Here is a 6,000-nt window from a genome sequence, read left to right as displayed (position 1 = left end):
TGTTTTGGCTATCTCGGCCATTTTAAAGCCCATTTAAATCAAATAAATGTTGAATTCCTCTTGGAATTATGTTCTCTTTCATATTTCAAGAGAGGTTTCTCCTCACATCAAAAAAGTTTAAAACCTGAAGCCAGGTCTCAAACAAAACAATACCATCCCTTTAAGCTTAAAAAAAAAAGGGGGAAAAAAAAGAGTTCTCCATTTCATACAGCAACTCTAACGATTTCTCTTTCCTCAGAAGCAAATGAGCCCCGGGGACAATTGATCGTCAAGAAGCAAATGTACTCAGAACCCAGTCTTTAACAGTGCAAAACATCAGGTATCAAAGTGTTACGACTCTGGAAGCATAACGATAGCACTTCTGACGAAAGAACATACATTTACATTTCAAACCACACTAGATCCATTTAATTCAAATATATATACGAAATTTCCAAGACACTTCTTCTCTTCCTTTTATGTTTTGCAGAATTCATTCAGTGATACTCTTGGTCAACAGCCTGAAACTTTAAAACATGATCAATCAAATTTTGGTTCATAATCTTAAAAAACAAACAAAAAACAAACGATGAAGTCAACATTTAAACCAGGCACAGGACAGCAAAAGAGCAAAAATATTTACAAACCAGTCAGTGGCTGCTTCACAATTCTTTGTTACATGTAAATTGCCTTCTGAAGCAACCTGTGTCAAGACTGCAGTTTTAAATATGTCTTGATCAAGTACAACTGAAAGACACAACGACGATGAGTTGGTTTGAATGCTTGTAATAACTGCTTACCCACAATGCACTTCAGGGGGGAATAGAACCATTATGTATCATTGGTGTTTCCACTCATGTGGCACACTTCTAAAACGGACGCACCTATCACACAAATAAATCCTTACATTGCAATTTACACACTATACAACCACGAAAGGACGTCCTCAAAAAATTAGCTGTGTTAAATATGGCAATACTATACACTTTGTACAATACCTCGGGAATAGCGTTTATGTTACAATCAAATCAGGAATATGAAGGCAAGTCAATTTCATTTTCAAATCACCAAAAAAAAAAAAAAAAGAAAAAGAGAGGAATCGGTGCAGCTAACTACTTAGACATATAATGTAAAATGTTTAGATACACCCAATAATGGGCATTAAACTACAATCTCTTATTTCCATCAAAGGCAACAATATTTCATATCATGTAGCATTATTATGCATCTCCACTTCAAAGACTGTAATCCAATCAGATCTACAGCCTTGCAGAGCTGCTGTCATTGTCTTCCCATTTTCCCCATCAACTTGCCAGTGCCATGATCCCACCCCCTCATACTATGCAGACACTGAATTGCAGAAGTTTCTACACTGTGAGTCTTACATGCAACACTGTCGTGAAATGGGCAGGGGCAAAAATACAGTTCAACATGTGTGTGTGTACACGTGCCTGCATGGTAAAATCTATCCGATTTCAGCACATAGAGATAAAAGAAAACCTCACTTCTTTTGATAGCTGCATGCCTCGCATGAGTGAGCAACTGTACATATATAATATTTAGCCGTGAGTTGTGTGCCAATGCCGAACTAACAAAAGCAGGTCTGCCAACACCTGGCCCCACAATGATCCCTAATTAACATGTGACACAATGGTAGTCATAGAGCTCTCTGTAACCTTGAGGTTGTTACCTTCCCAGGTTAGGGGGTGGGGCACTGGTTGTATGGAGGCTGATTCTTCTGTGAACTGAAGTAGACCTATGCACTAGTGTGTGTGTACATGTATATGTGAGTGTGTGTGTGTGCGTGTGTGTGTGCAAATCAAATTGGGCTCTCTTATTGTGTACAAACATATTCACTTGTGACCAAAACGACTGCCCGCTTTATACTGCCACCTTCTCGTTGTCTCAACAGAGTCAGGGAGTCGGGGGGGGGGGGGGGGGGGGGGGGGGGGGGGGGGTGGGTGCAGAACATTTTTTCTTTTTATGGGGGAGGGGTAGTATCCAAGGCTGGTTGGTATAACAGCAGCCCCCCATGGGAAGAATGTCAGAAAGTCATAGGTGTTTTTAATGCACTCTATTTTTCAATATCTAATCTATTCTTTTAAGAGTCAAATTTGTGTGCTTGGTGTGCGTTTGTGTGTCTGCAGCCCTCTCAGTCTCTACTTCATGGCCACTGAGAATAGCTATAACACTTCATCAAGCAAGTACAATGGCTATTATATGAAGTGATAGCTTGCATTAACATAGCTCTGAATGCGTGAAACTGGTGTATTTGCACTTTAACCCATTCAGGACCCATTCCAATAGATACATGTACTTGCCCGTGTATACGAAGGATTCGTCCTCAACAGGTTAACACGGGAAGTACCTGTTAGTTCCAGTTTCTCGCTTCCCCCCTTTTTTTTCCTTCTTAAGATTTTACCAGTTTTTGCCTCCTGCTTATAGAGTACAGCAAGACCTTCACATGCCCTTCACAAATTTGCTGGATCATTCCATACGCCAGACGAACAGGCGTACAAAGAAGGCTCATATCCAAGCAGAGTGTACATGCTTTAAAGGGACATTCCAGACGATTTTCATAATTTCACATCATGTAGTACATAAATCGACAACTCCATGTATAGATTTGTGGAATTTATTGTGGTTCTTGAGCAGAGAAACAATGCTTTGAAAAACCTTAAACAAATTACACTGAACAAGGATGATGACATAGCAGGTTCACATATTTCAGAAATGAAGCAGTGTAGTTCCATTACAATACCGCTTGCTTGCGAGTTCACCTGTGTATAATCTATGCATGCCTTCTTCTTTTGTTCTGCTTCCTTGAGCCCCTACTCATCCATTCTTATAGTGACTCTGCCATGTCATCATCCTTGTTCATCGCAAGTTGTTCTAAATTGTGAAATTATTCCAATTCTTCATCCCAGTTCTCACAAATTCTGAAACTCTGTCCTTAGTATAACTAATTTATAGTTGGTCAAATCTAAAAATCTGAAAATCATCCGGAGGTCTCCTTTAAATACAAACAAAAGGGCAGCACATAGCATTATGGTTCAGCTGTATTGTCTAATCCCTCTCCCGTTTCAGAGGTTTGGTAGGCGCAAACAAATCCTGGAATCGCAGTAGATACACCGTATGCCCAGGGATAGGGCCACATAGAATGGGGGCCGGGGAGAGTACGTAGATTGTACCAGTTTAGCCTGCATGCTATACTGTATAAGCTGTTATTTTCGCGTACAGATATATTTTGGCGAATGAGCCGATCGCAGACCTTTTCGTGAGATGTTGGCACCGAGGCTATAGTAAGTGCACTACCAGACTAGTGCGTGGCGACATTTTCGCGAGTTGTTACATTCGCAGTCCAAAAGTCATTCGCGACATTCCCATAAGTTTAACCCTCTCGAAAATAACAGCTTATACAGTTTGGGTCTTTGATAGGCTTCATTGTGGGAGAGACAAAGAAAAGTGTTGATTGGATATGCACTGAAGCTGCAAGAAATACAGACCAATCTTTTGATATGCCTAATGCTATTTGACAAGTAAAATCCAGTAGTAATCAGTAGATGCTGAAGAGGAGGGTACTTGTTCGGACAATTTTGATCTAAGATGGGGAGGGGAGTGGTTGGCTATTCTCCAAAAACTGATGTCACAGCAACTCCAAATAAAAACCCTCCAAATGGAACAGTGCAACCATTATCTATGTAACATCCCCATCCCCCTTTATTATTGCATGAAAGAGATTCTGCTCTATTACATGTAGCCTCCAAATACAGTAAAGAAAGAGAAGTCACCCCCAGTGAATTTAAGACTGTGGCATAGCCCGAGCTTTGACCCCTGAACGCCTGGACAAATCATCATGTACGAGCCTAACTTATGGAGCCCGAGGCCAAAGTACATTACAGACCAATGGGGTGTTGCAAGAAAGTTGCAATCAATTGCAACTTGCAACTGATTGTTACTGGCCAATCAAAATCATTGTTGCATGCATGTCTTCTTAATAGGGCAGACCCTGAGCCAATCAGAATGGTTGTTTCAAATTAGCAATTATTTGCAATTGATTACAACTTTCTTGCAACACCCCACAAGTCTGAAAACATGTGGTAAGCAGTGAATAACTTTTCCAAACACTGATCGAGTTTCTGCAACGGGAGAGGGCTGGAGAGTACAGCTCACCCTTAGGAAGGAAAAAAACAAGGCGTGGACATACATCGGTGGACTTCTTCTCAGTGAGAGCAAGGATTTCTTTGTCCCTTTGACAACACATCAGACTTTATCATTCGTGCATGAAATCCCCTGTTTGAAAGTTGCAAGGTTTTTTTCCTCCTTTTATCCCTGAATCTGGCATTTCTCTACTCTTTGTTGATTTGTTGGTGATGTCTTGAAATGAAGGACTAATCCCCAAATCACCATCAACATAATGCAGGTAAAAGGGATGCTGAATGCACACGCAGCAAGTCTGTCTTGACAAGCGCTGACTGAATCCAGGTGGTTAAAAAAAATCAATTAAAAAAAATAAAACTATTAAACCTATCACATAGGAGCAAATCTTGAGGTGTTTGAATTTCTCCCAAAAAGAATCATGAAAACCCCTTGGTTCTTAACAATTTCTCCCTTGTAGCACAGAGAAAGAGAAAAAGAATTGTCTCTAGTAGGTTTTGTTCCACAGCCTTCATGCCTTTCCTTCTTACAGTTGCCCAATGTGTGTGTGTGTGTGTGTGTGTGTGTGTGTGTGTGTGTGTGTGTTTTTTGTTTTTTTCAACTTTCTGTTAGCTTGCTTGTTGTATGGGAATGATCTGCTCTGTGGACGGTTTTTAGTCTGACACATTGGCATTTACAATTACAGAAATAATGTTTGTAAGGGGGAGGGGGGGTGCAAGGACAAGGAAACTTGAACTCACACTAGATTGATAGGTTGGTGAATTGCTCTACATACATGCATGACCAAAACTGACGTGTGGAAACTTCTTTCTGAACATATATTTGCTGTACATGACTAGTATAGGACTATACTGAAACATGATGACATTTTATTCTCTTCTACTTGGGGAACACATGATTACAAAGTAATCCCTTCACGCTGCATATATCACTGCTACCTGCAACGGAAACTCGTTATAAATTTTTGAGCAGAACATCTGGTCAAAAACTGATGTGTGATTCACGAATACATTGTGAGGACAAATACTTGCCACAAAACATACTGTAAAGCAAGAATTTTTCGTGGTATGAAATCTTTGCGAATTGAGCCAACGGCCTTTTTCCCGGCATAAAATTTTTTGCGAACTGCCACTGGCATTTAATGCATACAATTGAACAGTGTAGGTAAGAACTTTTGCATGCATTTTAATTTTGCGAATCTTGGCTCTGGCAGAATTTGGCAAACGAAATTTTAAGCGAAAATTTCTGGTTTTACAGGAGTGTGCTCGCATTTTCCTCCTACAAGCAAAACCACATCCAGAGTTAATTTGTTAGAGATCGAGTGCCGCACGAATATGCAGCATTACAAAACAGGCTATGTGAAATGTGCATTCAAACACAATCTGCTGTGAAGTGAAGATGGATATATGGAGAAATACTAGCTGTAGTAGGTACCTTAAAATGACAGAAATAACACTTGTCTTGCTAATAGCCAGATGGTGATTGAAAATTTATCACACTTGTGTAATCAGCTTATATCCTGTGACATTGAAATCCTGCTGAGAGATACACAATCTAATACACATACATGTATGGTTGGATTAACCCTCTGACTCCCACATTCATTACTTGTCCATAGGTTTGTGTGCGAAATTATACACAAAGGGTTCATTGGCATAGAGAGGGTTATCATCTCGAGCAATTCCTGTGTGCGATACCTTAATCACGAGTATATCAGTCAGGGAAATACAAGTATTTTAGCTCACTCGTCTGATAGAGATGTGGCGAGGTCATTTGATGAGAGAATATCTCGACATGTAATAGAGTATGTGAGAGATAAACAGCTAGTACAGAGAGAGATAACCCGTGATTGTGGAGGCTGGT

This window comes from Diadema antillarum, unplaced genomic scaffold, assembly GCF_040938485.1.
Source record: "Diadema antillarum isolate AM-2024a unplaced genomic scaffold, OU_Dant_1.0 seq00001108_RagTag, whole genome shotgun sequence".
NCBI classification, from domain to species: Eukaryota; Metazoa; Echinodermata; class Echinoidea; order Diadematoida; family Diadematidae; genus Diadema; species Diadema antillarum.
The sequence above is the reverse complement of the archived record's forward strand: the minus strand, read 5'-3'. Positions refer to the sequence as shown.